The sequence below is a fragment of the Oryctolagus cuniculus genome, chromosome 5 (assembly GCF_964237555.1).
Source record: "Oryctolagus cuniculus chromosome 5, mOryCun1.1, whole genome shotgun sequence".
In the NCBI taxonomy this organism is placed as follows: Eukaryota; Metazoa; Chordata; class Mammalia; order Lagomorpha; family Leporidae; genus Oryctolagus; species Oryctolagus cuniculus.
This window is the reverse complement of record NC_091436.1, coordinates 19,970,332-19,986,779: the sequence shown is the minus strand read 5'-3', so window position 1 is coordinate 19,986,779 and position 16,448 is coordinate 19,970,332. Positions and strand designations below refer to the sequence as shown.

General features: G+C 44.1%; 1 pseudogene; it reads right to left on the bottom strand.

The window, feature by feature from the left end:
- Positions 1 to 2,553: 2,553 nt before the first annotated feature.
- LOC138849768 (small ribosomal subunit protein uS2-like) lies at positions 2,554 to 11,497 on the bottom strand (annotated as a pseudogene).
- Between the last annotated feature and the right edge of the window lie 4,951 nt (positions 11,498 to 16,448).

Sequence of the window (16,448 nt, the reverse complement as noted above, 5' to 3'; positions counted from 1 at the left end):
TACAGCCTCAGGCCACTGGTCTCCTGCTAACTCCACATCTCTGAAATCCAATTTTTTTTCCTTGCAGGTAATTTAGTCCACTGTCCCCACCTCTGTTGTGTTAAGATATTCTATTTGTCTTTGTGTTGTGCAATTTGCTGTCAAATGTTTAGGTTTAGCTTTGCTTATTTATACTATGCAGTGAATATAGTATGGAACGCATATAAGTAATAAAATTCTGAGGAAATTTTTGGCTATGAATTCTTCAAATTTTAGTCTGTCCCATTATCTTCTCTTTCTGGAATTCCAATAAGATACATAGTTTACTTTCTCACTCTAGTCTCTGTACTTGCTTTTTCATATTTCCATTTCTTTTTCTGTCTGCATTTTGTCCTCAATAATTTCTGTAGGTCTACATTTTTATGACAATATACATTTACTTTGGTGAAAAACATGAAATCATCAAATAATCCTTTTTTATAGGTTACTTTTTTCTTTTTCAAATTCAACTCTTGCTTTATTTTTTTGTTTTTTATTTTTTTTTATTTAATAAATGTGAATTTACAAAGTGCAACTTTTGTATTGTTGTGGCCCCCCCCAACCTCCCTCCCTCCCGCGGCCCTCCCCTCTCCCACTCCCTCTCCCATCCCACCCTTCATCGAGTTTCATTTTCAATTACCTTCATATACTGAAGATCAACTTAGTATATACTAAGCAAGGATTTCAACAGGCTATACTCACACAACCGCACAATACATAGGGTATTGTTCGACTAGGAGTGTTGTTTTTAAATTTTATAGTAAAACACATTAAGGACAGAGATCCTACGTGGGGAGCATGTACCCAGTGACTCCTGTTGTTGATTTAACAATTGGCACTCTTATTTATGATGTCAGCAATCACCCGAGACTCTTGCTATGAGCTGTCTAGTCTATGGAAGCCCCTTGAGTTCACTGACTCTGAACTTGTTTAGTCAAGGCCATATCACAGTGGAGGTTCCTTCCTCCCTTTAGAGAAAGGCGCCTCCCTCCTTGATGGCCTGTTCCTTCCGCTGGGGTCTTGTTCACCAGGATCTTTCATTTAGATTGTTTTTGCCACCGTGTCTTTGCTTTCCATGCCTGTGAGACTGTCATGGGCCTTTTAGCCAGATCCGAATGTCCCAGGGGTTGATTCTGAGGCCGGAGTGCTGTTTGGGGCGTTTGCCATTAAGTCTGCTGTGTGTCCTGCTTCCCCCACAGGATCATTCTCTCCCTTTTAATTCTATCCTTCATTATTTGCTTACACTGGTCTTATTTGTGAAATCTCTTCGACACTTACCCTATCTTTTTGATCGGTTATGTGCTTATCACTTTACCAAGTGCGCTGGCATTGGTACATGCCTCCTTGATAAGATCAAATTGGAATCCCCTGGCACATTTCTAGCTCTACCATTGGAGGTAAGTCTGAGTGAGCATGTGTATAGGTCTACTTTTGAATTCATTAATTCTCTCTACACTGTATATCACAATTCTTATCCACTGAGTTTTTACTTCTAAAGCCTTTTTGTAGTTTCTAAATGTTGTAGTTGGTTCTTTTTCCACTAGTTGGGGTTTCCAAAGTCCCTTGCTCTTTTTTCTCGGGTTTCAAACTTGCTGAGGCATGGTTTTCTGCATCTTAAACTATATTCTGCGCTTGACTTGCAGTCTGGCTTTATTCTCTGTTCTTTCTGAATGTCCATGCTCTCGTCCCTGCTTTGCGATTTTTATTATTAATTATTTATTTATTTATTTATTTATTGCTTTCAGTTTTCTGGGAGCACTTTAATTTCTGAATCACCCTTCTACTGTGCGTGTAGACCATCTCTGTGCCTCCTTTTGCAGGCTGGCAGGGACTTGGAGTGTGTCTTCTGTTTCATTGCACTGTGAAAAAGGATGCTGAAATTCATTCTGGTGGTAAATGCCTAAAAGCCAAGGTCACCTTCAAGGCCTCATCTGTCTTGTTAGTTTATGACCTAAAGACCAAAACCAAGTGAAAGCAAGAACCTATCTAGTATTTTATTTTGGATTTTTTATTGTTTTCAGTAGGAGGATTAATCAAGGTCTATCATATTGCTGGAAATTTTTAGTCAACTTCATTTATTATGCTTTGTTTACTATTCATTTAGGAAAGAAAAAAATCATGACATGATACAAGGTCATTACCTAATCTAACATTTCATGTTACCTTTTAAGAAATAATAGGAGCAATATCAGGACCATCACTCATTTCTTTTTTTGAGGTTTATTTATTTGAAAGAGTTACACAGAGAAGGAGAGGCAGAGAGAGAGAGAGAGGTCTTCCATCCGCTGGTTCACTCCCCAATTGGCCACAATGGCTGGAGCTGCACCAATCCGAAGCCAAGAGCCAGGAGCTTCTTCCCGGTCTCCCACGTGGGTGCAGGGGCCCAAGGACTTGGACCATCTTCTACCACTTTCCCAGGCCATAGCAGAGAGCTGGATCAGAAGTGGAGCAGCCAGGTCTCAAACTGGTACACATATAGGATGCCAGCACTGCAGGCGGTGGCTTTACCCACTACGCCACAGCGCTGGCCCCCACTCATTTCTTCTGTCCATTGCCCTCATGTCCTTCTGTGGCTGAGGAGCTGCCAGTCAGAAAGGAGTGAGGGACTTGTTCATCCAGAGGCTGGGACCTCATGCTCTGAGAGAGCAGAGTTTGGGAAGATAATCCTTCTTGGACAGGCAGCTCCCCTCTGCACCCGTACAACCTCTGCCTTGCAACTCTCACATCCAGCACTGATTCCTGGTGGATTCTTAAGGCAAACCCGGAGCCTGAAAAATTCACAACAATTAGTTTCACCTACACACAGACCCTTGCATTACACCAATACAGTATTTGGTTAGATTCCTTTTGTGTTGTTACATAGTGTCTCCTGAGCATTAGACAATATATCTAACATCTTCTCAAATGTGTATAATATATACACACACACATATATATATACAACATCTTCTCAAATGTGTATAACCCAAATGTCTACTATACAAACGTGGGTAACCCCTGCAATGATTGTATCATACTTGACCACTGCTTCATTTTTAGTGCACTTACTTTTAATTCCTTGCTTGTACACACAGAGCCATTGTGACTGCTCCTTTTTACTTGGTACATTCAATGATTTGCGTAGGCTGGATTCCCGTACCTTAAATTGTGAGATCACAGGGCATGCATACCTCTAAGTTCAGGTCTACTCTATTCATGGCTTCCAGAGGACTTGTGCCATTTTACCTCCTGCCAGTTCCCGGGGGAATTGCAGTGATAGACATTGGTTCTTTAAAGATGATATCATCAGAACTGATCCTCTGATTAATTTCTAATAAAAAATAATGTCTCTAGATATTTACATGGCTCTTCTGCTAGTCTAGAATTTATGAAAGGTGTACTATAATTCTCTCAGTATTATGCCTACTTGAAGATCTTGCAGAATCTCCTGGCTTCCCACCCTTTTCTTCTTCACAAAAATTTAACACCAGAGAGTTGCTTCCCTTTCTGTAAATTACTGTCACATTATTGTTTGACAAAAGCCCGGTTATCTCAGGCTGATTGGTAGCCTATCGTAGTTTTGTAATTAATTTGAAATAAATAGCAGTGTCCCTACAAATGAATAGACTGGTTACCTGCTGATATCTCCTTGATTCATTGTTTGTCTACGCAGCGGTGGTAATTTATAGTGAGTCTTCTGTCTGTACCGTGCATTAGCAAGAGGTACAGCTTTTTTGAAACTAATTCTGCTTGCATTTTTTTCACATGAGAATCCAGTGATATGATTTCTAGCAGATAATGCTGAGATATGGATCTAATCAGGTAGACTGGAGGCTGACTGCACAGCATGATTTTAAATTTTTTTCACTTCATAGGAGACAGGATTTTTGTTCATTAGATGTCTGGTGGTCCCAGGGCCAAAGCCCACTCTCTAGCCCCTCGTGTTCATGTGCTGATGCTAGAAAATGGCCTTTCTACGTATAGAGTTTGGGGCAGGGGCAACAAAATAGCTAGCAAAAACATTGGAATGGCTGTTTCTTCCTCAGCCTGATTGCAAGGATGTCTTAAGCTTATGTAACTCCTTCACAAGCTAACATCCGTCAGTTGTGCCACATGTAACTTCATCAGCTGGGAATTCAAACCCACTCATAATACTCCTGTATGTAAACTCGTGTCATCCAGGCTCTTCAGATTGTAAGTTCCAGGGCAAAGAAAGGGCTAGCATGCTAAAGAGAGCTTCAACTTGAAGCTAGCATTTGAAAATTAAAAGGGTGGCAATTGTATGAAAGCTGCTTTGCTGGGAAAAGGCTGGGGAATTTGGATGGATAGCCAACTTGAATCCTTCCTGATCCTATCAAAGTTTAACTTCCCTCAGACCTCAGATGGAGTTTTCTGGGTGTTTGTGTTGTCCATTCGGTTGCAATGAGGACCATCCACAAAGATTTCGTGTTGATTTTCTTGTGGATTTGAATCTAACAATATAGAAGGTATTGCATTTAGACATGGGCAATCTTGTCAAAACAGAGTCAGAGACAGGAGGCCCATGATTACACTAAATTTAGTGTGAGATTGTTTGAGATTCATAAATATCTACATAAAGAGAAAAAATGAAGCAAAGACAGAATTTATGCACTGAGAACAAGGTTTTAAGGAATCTGCTTCTACATATATGTTAGGACATCTTATCTTACTGGTATAATGATATGTCTTATTTGTAGAATGGAAGCCCATACATTTTCTGTTGTTCTTTGGAAGCCATTGAATTGCTGAAATTTTCAGAACAAGCTTATGGAATTGATTGAAGCCTAATCCTACACCTGCGGCACCAGCACCCCGGGTTCTAGTCCCAGCTGGGGCGCTGGATTCTGTCCCGGTTGCTCCTCTTCCAGGCCAGCTCTCTGCTGTGGGCCAGGAAGGCAGTGGAGGATGGCCCATGTGCTTGGGCCCTGCAGCCACATGGGAGACGAGGAGGAAGCACCTGGCTCCTGGCTTTGGATTGGTGCAGTGCGCCGGCCGTAGCAGCCACTTGTGGGTGAACCAATGGAAGGAAGACCTTTCTCTCTGTCTTTCTCTCTCACTGTCTAACTCTGCCTGTCAGAAAAAAAAAGAGTTAGGGAGCAGGTGTTTGGCCTAGTGGTTAAGATGCCCAGGTCCCATACCAGGGGACTTACTCAAGTCCTAGCTCCCTCTCCATTACAGCCTCCTGCTAACGTGCACCCTGGTGGGCAGCAGAGGAGGGCTCAGGCGGTTGAGTCCCCAGTACCCACCTGGAAGGCATGGAATGGCTTCCCAGCTCCTGGTTTTGGCCAACTGAGTCCTGGCTGTTGCTGGCATTGGGCAGAGTGAATCCGTGGATGGAAGGTCTATCTCTTTCTGTCTCTATCTCTCAAATAAAAAAAATAATAACCTTTAAGAAATAATTAGAACAATGCATAGGCATCATCTGGGGGACAGGTTTAATTGCAGATTTTGGGGCACTGTCTCCCATGATTCTCATTCAGTACACTACGAGTGGAGCCTAGGAGTCTACCTTTCCAACGGGTACTCCAAAAGATGCTGATTTGGGTTGTTACAAAACACAAAAACAGTAGTAAAAATATAGACTTTTTCTTTTTACTTGATTTATTTTAATTGGTACATAATACTTGTACAAATATATGGGGAACAGTATGACATTTCAATCCATAGATGTCATGTATAATGATCAGATCACGATAATTGCCATTTCCATCATCTCGAACATTTATCATTTCTTTTTGTCAGGAGCATTCCAAATCCTCCCTACTAGCTATTTTGGGATATACACTTAACTGTCAATCATACTTAACCTACTGTGCTATAGCAGCAGAACATTAGAAGTCATTTCTCCCAGCCAGCCGCACCCCTGTACCCATCAGCCATCCTCTCCCCATCCCCTTCCCAGCCTCTGGTAACCACTCTTCTACCCTCTACTTATATGAGGTCAACTCAAAAGTGCACTCTTTTTTAAAGGTAAACATTAAGGAAGTAGAATAATTTGGGTGAAACTATAATTGGGAATTTTTTTTTTTTTTTTTTTGGACAGGCAGAGTGGACAGTGAGAGAGAGAAACAGACAGAAAGGTCTTCCTTTGCTGTTGGTTCACCCTCCAATGGCCGCTGCAGCCGGCGCGCTGCAGCTGGCGCACCGCGCTGATCCGATGGCAGGAGCCAGGAGCCAGGTGCTTCTCCTGGTCTCCCACGGGGTGCAGGGCCCAAGCACCTGGGCCATCCTCCACTGCACTCCCTGGCCACAGCAGAGAGCTGGCTTGGAAGAGGGGCAACCGGGACAGAATCCGGCGCCCCAATTGGGACTATAACCCAGTGTGCCGGTGCCGCAAGCAGAGGATTAGCCTAGTGAGCCACGGCGCTGGCCTATAATCGGGAAATCTTGTTCTACTACAATATTTGTTGCTATCATAAAGGGATATGATTAAAGTTCTGTTTCATTAAGAGGGCAGATTCACTATGGAAAGTATGCGTGCACCAAGGCCAGAGCTCCCACCTGGGACTTACGGTGATGTCCTCTCACCATGCTGCCTGAACTGCTTTGCCTTCTCCTCTAAAAGGTAAAACAAAAACAGAACTTTTCTAACACCAAGAGACACTGAACATAGAGCAAAACAATCACACGTTTGCTTTGCAAATACAAACCGGGGTCCTCATATTCAACACATGGGGAAGGCATGATTCTTTCCAAAGTGTGCAGTTTAATACACCATAATCACAAGCATTAACGTCAGACCTAACCTAGATAACCGTGGTCTCTTAGAAGCTTTGATGGGTAGCACAGGGTCACAGTCACATTCCTTGTAAACAAACCCCGAATGATAGCATCTTTGAGGCTGCCAGAAGAGGAAATTTCACAGCTCTCCTTAGCAGCTGTGTTGTTTTAGGGCTTGAAATCCTTCTGCAGTCTTCATCCAAGCCACGGATGCTGTATTTCCAACCTGCGCTTGGGTGAGAGGGAAAACTGCTCCACGGCTCATACTGTCCTTTGGTAGAATGAAGAGCGTTAAGCTTTCTCTTGGTGGTGGTGGTGGTGGTGGATGCAAATACAAAGCTGGTTGCTTTGGCTTGTTGCTAGAAGGCCTCCAGCAACACTGCATCTACATTTTGCTTCTTGCTTCTTTTCTTTGTAGGTGCTAAAGTGTAGTGGGAGGATGATGAGCACTTTACAGGTGGAGTCTTCCGTAAGCTTGGTTTCTGTTGTTGAGGAGTGTTTTGGGAGATATTTAACAGTCTCCTAAGTTCATCAGGAAATCTCTTCATTTGTCTAACTGTGGCCATCGCAAGTCAATTTCATCTCTCTGGTCCTCAGTTTTCTTCACACGATGGGCTTGAACTTGATGCTCCTGGCTCTGTTCCCTTACAAGCTCTTCAAGTTTCTCATTGTGGGCATTGGAGTAGGCTAGTCCACAATAATGGTATGGCCCTAAAGAACTTGTTTTTTGAGATAAGCATTGTTGGCTCTTTGCCCTTCTTGAGTTTGCTAATGTAGTTTTTTTTTTTTTTCTAACATGCCATGTCTTCTGAGGATGAGGATACTCTCCTGTCAAGGAAAGAAGGAGGGGCGGAAGGGAGTGTAGAAGGGAAGAAAGAAGGAGAAAGAGAGAAGAGAGACATGGAAAGAAGGAAGGAGAGGAACAGCCAGAAATAACAGCAATAATTGGTAGCCCCACAGGCCCCCAGGTTCACAATCACACTGACCTGCTGTGTGCCTGAGCGCTCTCTCCTGAGGGTCTGCTAAAACCTTGAATAAGAGTTCCCTGCCTCCTTGTATTGTGGTGACTAAACCTCTGCCCTTGTTTCTCTGAAGACATTTGAGGGATGATGTTACTTCTTTTCATAGGACTTTATCATCCATTTTTATCTAGAGATATAAATTTTATAGATAGCATTGACAGTCTAATATTTTTCTGTGGACTGTGGTCCCACAAGGACTGTGGTCCACAGGGTGGAAGGGGATGGTGGCACAGTGAACCAAGCTGCCACCTACAGCCCAGCATCCTATTCAAGTCCCACTGCTCTACATCCTATCCTGCTCCCTGCTAATGTGCTTGAGAAGGCAACAGAAGATGGCCCAAGTGTTTGGGCCCCTGCCATCCATGTGGGAGACCTGACTGGGGTTCCTAGCTCCTGGCTTCCATAGATTTGACCTAGCCCTGGCTGTTGTGGTCATCTGGGGGAATGAGCCAGAGGAAAGAATATCTCTCTCTTTCTCTACCATCCTCCCTCTCTCACTCATTCCATTTCTCTATCACTCTGCCTTTAAAATAAATGAATAAATCTTGAAAAAATAAAAAACAGTGGAATGGGGGCTGCAGAGGCCTATGTCAACTGGGCTAGGGATACTGTCTGAGCTATGAAGATGCTCCATAATCCGTTCCCCAGGTAAGGTGACTTCTCATCAAACTCTGTGACCCTGGAAACATCTGTGGTATCTTAAGAAGGGGCACGCTTTACTGTTAGAGTCACAACAGGACAAATGACTGACAACCTCAGTGCTTGCCTCTCCCTGCCTGTAGATCATATCGGAGCATGGGGACATAAGATACTTCCTTAATAAACAGGTAAGACTAAGACTGAACGGTTACCAGATAGCCTTGTGATTTTGAACGTGATTGAAACCACACATAAGTCTGTTTTGTTTAAACTTGATTCAGTGCTCCTATCCATCCTGTAAGAAAATGCAAAACCTGTAACCAAATGGAAGTCTGCAAAGCGGTTCATTCAGACTGCTTCTGCTGGCTAAACAAACTCTAAGCTTGATTCTGCAACCAGACTGATGCTGTGAGTCAGCACTTCTTTCTCATTGGAGGTTTCCCTGGTGACTGTGCTTCAGATCACCCTGTGTGTGGCCCTTGAAATGTGCATCTTGGCTTAAACTTATTTGATGCTCCATAGATTGAAAAAGATACTCAAGCTACATCTTTCCTTGTTGCAGAATATTGAGACATAGCTCTGGGGTGGTTAAGATGTCATTGGGACACCCACACCTCATACCACAATGCCTGGGCTTGAGTCCCTGCTCTGTCCAGCTTCCTACTAATGTGTACCCTGGGAGGAAGTGGGTGAAGGCTCAAGAACTTGGGACCCTGCCACCAGCATGGGAGACCTTGACTGAGTAACCAGCTTTGGCCTGTTCCTGCTGTGGCTGATGTGGGCATTTGAGGAGTAGAGAAGTAGATAGAAACATGCTAAAATTCATTCTCTCTCTCTCTCTCTCTTTCTCTCTCTCTCTCTCTCTCTCTCACTGGATAGGTAGATAGGAACATGCCTCCTTCTTTCTCTCTCTCTCTCTGCCTCTGAAATAATTTTTAAAAGTTTTAAAAAGTACCTTCTAGTCTATGCGTTCTTCCAGGCAGAGTAGATGTTCTTGCCAGAGAAGCAGGCTCCCTGAAGATGGTAAGGGCATCATGTGTGCAGATCTCAACAATACCCCACCTCCTCCACGGGCTTTGGAGGGTTACACAGAGCTTGGCTTCCTAACTCCGGGACACTGAATGCCGATTCCAATAGAAAGCTGACTCTTGGATATCAGCTGAATTGGAATTCCTCAGATGGTCTGAGAGTGCCGGTCACCTGCCAGCTGGTGACCTTGATGACTGAGAATTCTTGACAGTGGTTCTCGAGTGACAGTACACGAATCAAAGTGCTGATGCTCAGGCATGGGGCCTCGCTGCTTCCCACAAGGAAGGTGGTCCTCCTAGTGGGACTTGAGCCCTGCACCCCATCCTGAACCCCTCTGCTGAGACAGCAGGGCATTGCTTATTTGACCTTTCTTTTTATTTTTTTAATTTATTTATTATTTCATAGGCAGAGTTAGTCAGTGAGAGAGAGAGACAGAGACAGGTCTTCCTTCTGTTCGTTCACCCCCTAAATGGCCGCTAAGACTGGTGCGCTGCACTGATCCAAAGCCAGGAGCCAGGTGCTTCCTCCTGGTCTCCCATGCTGGTGCAGGGGACCAAGCACTTGGACCATCCTCCACTGCCTTCCCAGGCCACAGCAGAGAGCTGGACTGGAAGAGGAGCAGCTAGGACTAGAACCAGCACCCATATGGGATGCTGGCGCCGCAGGCAGAGAATTAACCAAGTGAGCCACGGCGCCGGCCCCTGACCTAACTTTCTGAAGACTCCTCAGAGCTGTATGGTGACAAAACAGAGATTAGACCCCACATAGGCTCAGGTAGCTTCATATGATTTTTTTTCTCTGTAGAAACTGATGTTTATTTTCCATCAACCTTATTTCCATGTTTGCTTCATGACAAGCAGCTTAAGAACATTCAGTGTGGCCAGTGCCGCGGCTCATTAGGCTAATCCTCCACCTTGCGGCACCGGCACACCGGGTTCTAGCCCCGGTCGGGGCGCCGGATTCTGTCCCGGTTGCCCCTCTTCCAGGCCAGCTCTCTGCTGTGGCCAGGGAGTGCAGTGGAGGATGGCTCAAGTACTTGGGCCCTGCACCCCATGGGAGACCAGGATAAGTACCTGGCTCCTGCGATCGGATCAGCGCCGTGCGCTGGCCGCAGCGCGCCAGCCACAGTGGCCATTGGAGGGTGAACCAACAGCAAAGGAAGACCTTTCTCTCTGTCTCTCTCTCTCACTGTCCACTCTGCCTGTCCAAAAAAAAAAAAAAAAAAAAAGAGCATTCAGTGGTTGCTCCTACCCGCTCGGTGGCCTGAGCAGTGGGCGCTGCAGACCAGTCTACAGTGGCGGGCTCAGTGCTTCAGTCTTCAGTGGGGAACTGCAGAATGGGCACAGCGGGCACCTGCACACCTTCAGATCAGTCTGCAACCTCAGGCTGGGCAGCAGTGAACTCGGGCATCTGTTCACCCCGGAACTCCTCCTTGGTCACAGCTTTTTCAGCCATGGCCTGCTCTCCTTTTTCAGTCTCTTCAGATCTCTGTAGAAGTAGAGATCAGACATGGCCTCCCAGGGCTTTTCACGGGAGATGGTACCACGCTTGCACAGAACCTCCTGGGCCAGCATCCACCACATCAGACCCACTGAGTGGGCTTCCTTGTTGTTGCGTGGGATGGCAATGTCCACGTAGCCCAGAGGAGAGTCTGTGTTACACAGAGTAATGGTAGGCAGGTTCAGATGAGATGCTCTGTGGGAGGCTTGCGGTCAGCCCTGGGGTCAGTAACCACCAGAAGCCGTGGTTCCCGGAAGGCTGCCTGGATCTGGTTAGTGAAGGTTCCAGGTGTGAAGCAGCCAGCAATGGGAGTAGCTCCAGTGGCAGCAGCAAACTTCAGCACAGCCCTCTGGCCTGTGTTTCTGGAGGATGTCACACTGACTTCAGCAAGGTTTTCAAGGGCTACCATGGCACGAGCCGCCAACAGAAGTTTCTCCCATCACGTTTACTTGCGTAGATGCACTGTTCCATTTGGAAGTCAAGGTCGCTGCCCCTGGGTGGGTTCCTGCTGCAAGGAATTTGAGGACCTCCCCCTCCTTCATTTGCAGGACATCAAGGGGTTGGGACATTGTGACAGCTTCCCTTAAGTTATGCCGGGAATCAAGAGCAATGCCGAATGGACCCCTCGCCAGGGAGCGTGGAAAGATTCCTCATAGGCTCTGTCCACAACCAATATCGGAAGCCAAAAAGAGCTTCCTGAAAAGCTGTTCCCTTCTGAGGCACCAAGTGTTGCTTCTCTACTTGTGCTAGTGTTTTCTTTCTTTGGTTCCGGAATGCTAATGCTGCTGTGATTTGTAGCTGAAGGGTTGTCTTTATGTCTACACATTCATTATCTGAAAGTCTGGTTGTCAATGTTACTGAAATCCAACGATACAGATTCTAGAAAGACCTGAAGGTGTGTTAAATGTAAAGATTCTTGTTTCAACAAGAAATATACAATGTGGAGTTTAGGCTTAGGATTAAACACAGATCCTTAATTGGCTTTAATATTATTATTTAGTACACATGTGGGTCCCCCCCGCCACCAAGGTAAGCCATATATTGGAATATTTTTGGCAGAATGTGCTAGAAAAGAGAGTTGGAAATTTATGAAAGTCAGAGCTTTACATCATCTACAAATATAGTCAGCTTCCAGGATGTAATGTCAAGATAGTACCTCTAAAATTTTCATTGTTGTTTAAGGATTTAGTCAGACAGCTCCTATTCACATTAATATATGTAGCTTCCCATTCACCACTGTGGGAAATTTGAAATTAAGCACTGTGAAATATTGCATTGATTATGCAAAACCCCTGTCAAGGCTGTGATGGATTTTTTACATATTTTATGACATTATTTGGTCTGGACTTTTGTGTCCTTGCTGGCCTCAGTTACATTTCTTGTCAAATTGCTTTAATCAGTTGTCGCCATTCAGTCAACCTTGTGTCCAAAAGAGTCTGAAAATAAGTATATTGTGCAGTGTGGATATTGATTAAATTACACACAAAGATCTCTGACCTCTCCAACCACCACTCAGAGCAGTCGGGAAAACTTAGCCACTCACAGCACACACAGCAGTTTTACTTAGGGAGCATCAAATAGCACAGAAGCAAGCTTGGGGTTCCTCTGCCATTTATACTTTCCTCAGTCCTAGGAAACGTGAAGCAGCTAACTATTTTTGAGCTGTAATATAGGAAAAGTTTGGAGCTACAAGCTACAATCTTGAATATATGTTGAGTCAAATTAATTCTCTAACTTAAAAAATAAATTATTAGAGGACTCCTTTTTAAATTAAGTATGGTGGATACTAGGAAGACTGAATCCTTCAGATTTCTGTGAGTAGACTACCCCACAGTTATGAGAAGCATGATTCTAATCCTGGCTATAATTTATTAGGAAATCGTCATCCAAGACAACCAATACAGTGCCTTTTGTGCCTCATGGTTACTGAAGCAGTAACAATAGTGATACATTAGCAACCACGTTTCTAATTCACTAAGGACATACCCTATGCAGCCTCTCCCCCGCCCCCACTTTTTACATGAAGTACTTGAATTGGTTGCTCTCTGGGGTTCCATTTCAGCCCTAACATTGTAAGATATTTTGTTCTGTGATTAACTGGCCATCTTGTCTTTTATATGATCCCACCTGCTAACTCACATGTATCCTGTCCCTCATTCCCAATAAGAAAACATCCAAAATATTTTATGGGTAGATTTTAAGTGTTTTATTTTAAAATCAACTGAAATGAATACATGAAGAAAGAATCAACTCACATTTCAGAAGCAGAGAATGATATGTTGATTTTTAATTGTTTAAATTTATTTGAGACAGACAGAGCTTCTGTTAACTGATTCACTCCCCAAATGCCCACAATGGCCAGGGCTCGGCCAGGTGGAAGCTAGGAGCCATGAACTCAATCCCGATCTTCTACATAGGTTGTGGAAACCTGAATAGTTGAGTCATCACTACTCCTTGGCAGGAACTGGGAATCAAATCAAGACACCAACGTAGGAAGTAGGCTGCTTGACCATTAGGCTAAATCCTCACTCCTGAGAATGATACTGAAGAGACACTATAACTTGAAAAGTTTTGATTTGTCTCAGACTATGAATATTTTGCTCCTACTATGATTGTGTTTAGAACACAAGCATCCATATTATATTATATCCCACGGCCTGAGCAAGCCATCATGTAGAATATAATGATTCAAAGGAAATGATGCCATGAAATCCGTAAGAAAATTGTTCTTTTCACCTTTGTTAATCTGAATACTATGCTCCTGCCTTTGGGCATTTTCTCTAAAAGGCTCTTGCCCTCCGCATTTGCAGGTGGAGAGAAGCCAATCACAGTGAGAATAGCAAACCTAAGAATGTATCAGGCATGATTCTGAAGTTCTGAAAAAGAGTTCCCAGGTAGATAAAGTTGTCATTCCCTCAGAAAGAGGAGCAAGTAGAAAGTGTGATGAAGCCAAAAAAACAGCTACACCCTCTGCCATTGTGATGGGAAGACCTCTCTTTAGAGACTGATTCTCACCGAGTTCATCCATTCATTCATTCATTCATGCGCTTCTTTAGCACTGTGTAACGCTGCCCTCCAGTTCCTCAATGGTCCCTTCCCAGAATGACTCCCCATTCTCCTACCCACCCCCCATTCTCCCAGGAAAGCTGAGCTGCACAAAGCCAGGGCCTGGGGTTCTGAGCCCACTCCATGACATCCTCACGTCCTCATGTGCATTTTGCATAATTACCCTTTGCCTGCTCCCCGTCAGAGATCCCCAGTGAAGTCAAAGTGGAAACCAATTTTCTCCTTGGATTTCTGTGCTCCTGGGGAACTTCATCTTGAACGATTTTTTTTTTAATTAGACAGCCTTAGTGCTGGAGTTTCTGAAATTCCATTTCTTGTTGTGGCTGACTTTTTTTCAGGGCTCACAGAGACAGCTGCAGAGCTTAACCTGCAGACTTCTGCAAAGATCCCTGCTGATTCCATGACCTGTCCAAGACCGGCTGATTTCCTGGCCAGCCAGGTCCTTTCTAAGTGAACAGCCAGTCACGCTAAAAGGGAGGTTGGCATGGAGGCCAAGTGTCCACCAGGGACTCACACACGGCCTTCAACTCACTGTTTTTCTGCAACTGAAGGTGAACCTGAAGCCAAGCTTAAAGGAAAAACCTTTTTCCTAGTTTTTAGGCTATTTATGACATCCTTCCTCCCCACTGGCTCTAGCTGTTACCTTTATTTCTGGAACTGAATTAAATAAGATACTCTTTCATAGGCACTTCCCTAAGGTTAAGATGAAGTAACCTGTTTAATAAGTATTTCATTAGGAAGAATAGAAAAGGTAGACTGAGAAATTCCAGTAAAAGTTTGTTATATAATTTTAAATCCTTTAGAATAACGTCACAATATCCTGCTTAAAAAAAAGATCAGTCCTTTGTGGAAGATGTTATTAGTGGAGTCCTTGAAGCAAATGGTGGAAAATGGCTTTTTCATTACTTCAAAGGCAATATTAAAGGACCATGAAATTCAAAGCTCCTGGTTTTATCACAGACATTTTTATGTCAGGATTGAAACATTTTCCTACTCAACATTCCTCTAACTACTGTAGTTTTATAGGAAAGAATTGTTATAATTGGCCTGGATCATAGTATGATTATTAAATGATAGGCATCAATTAAACTTATATTTAAATTGAAGAATTCACATCAGATAAGAGGAAACTATGAATATAATTAAATGCGTAAAATGTATAATCTGCTTTGGGAGTACACTTTAAACCTATTAAGAGGATAAAACATGATTATTTGCTGGAATATAAGCTGTCACAAAAATTCTTCCACCTATTTCCTCCCTAGTCACTGTCACTAAGCAAAAATAAAATGTTTCATACATACTCTCCTTAATCTCAATATGATTAGCTGGCGCTTTATGCCGGTTCTCATGTTGAAGCTGTATCCTGTAGGAGTCAGAAGAGCCAGAGAGAGTTGGAGGTGATAACACAGGGTCGCTCCTGGGCAAAGGATTCCTCCACGGACACGCTCGTGTTCCCCAGAGTCAGCGTCTCGTTTCCCAAAACCTTGCCTTTGTGCTGTTGTCACAGCACTGCCATGAATGCAGTAACATAATCATGGTGAGTTTATTAACCACTTAGTAGCTTGACATTTGTGTGCACTCATTGCTTTCATCAACACAAAAAAGTGTGAAAACCTATCAAACAGCATCATGTATAGGTTTAAAGTATTTTTTTTATCTTTGGATACTCAAAAGAACTAAAAAAAAAAATCAGATTCAGGGAGGGTGTTTTGGCACAGAGTTATACCATCACTTGAGACACCTGCATCTCACGTGGGAGTACCAGGGACTGAGTGTCAGCTACTTTGCTTCCCATCCAGCTTCCTGCAGATATGCCCCAGAAGGCAGTGAGGACGGCCCACTTACTTGGGTCTCTGCCTCTCATATGGAGCTCCTGGTTCCTGGCTTCAGTCTCTTCCAGCTGTTGGGTCATCTGAAGAGTGAACCAATGGCCGGCGCCACGGCTCACTAGGCTAATCCTCTGCCTTGCGGCACCAGCACACTGGGTTCTAGGCCCGGTCGGGGCGCTGGATTCTGTCCCGGTTGCCCCTCTTCCAGGCCAGCTCTCTGCTGTGGCCAGGGAGTGCAGTGGAGGATGGCCCAAGTGCTTGGGCCCTGCACCCCATGGGAGATAAGTACCTGGCTCCTGCCATCGGATCAGCGCGGTGCGCCGGCCGCGGCGGCCATTGGAGGGTGAACCAACGACCAACGGCAGAGGAAGACCTTTCTGTCTGTCTCTCTCTCTCACTGTCCACTCTGCCTGTCAAAAAAAAAAAAAAAAAAAAAAAAAAAAGAGTGAATCAATGGGTGGAAGATCTCTTTCTATCTTTCTATCCATCGCTTCTTCTCCCTCTCTGTTCATCACTCTGCTTTTAAATCTATCATTTTAAAATGTCAAATTCACATATTTTAATACTAACGCTTGCTTAAGGCAAACAAACAGAAAACAAAGACCACGGAATGATTCTCTCA